This window comes from Panthera uncia, chromosome E3 (genome assembly GCF_023721935.1).
Source record: "Panthera uncia isolate 11264 chromosome E3, Puncia_PCG_1.0, whole genome shotgun sequence".
NCBI classification, from domain to species: Eukaryota; Metazoa; Chordata; class Mammalia; order Carnivora; family Felidae; genus Panthera; species Panthera uncia.
Genome location: NC_064815.1, coordinates 19,140,536 through 19,140,871, shown reverse-complemented (window position 1 = coordinate 19,140,871; position 336 = coordinate 19,140,536).

The following is a 336-nucleotide window of genomic DNA, read 5'->3' as shown; positions in this document are numbered from 1 at the left end:
ATGCAAATTGGTGCAGCCACTCTGGAAAACAGTGTGGAGGTTCCTCAGAAAATTAAAAATAGACCTACCCTATGACCCAGCAATAGCACTGCTAGGAATTTACCCAAGGGATACAGGAGTACTGATGCATAGGGGCACTTGTACCCCAATGTTTATAGCAGCACTCTCAACAATAGCCAAATTATGGAAAGAGCCTAAATGTCCATCAACTGATGAATGGATAAAGAAATTGTGGTTTATATACACAATGGAATACTACGTGGCAATGAGAAAGAATGAAATATGGCCCTTTGTAGCAACGTGGATGGAACTGGAGAGTGTGATGCTAAGTGAAAT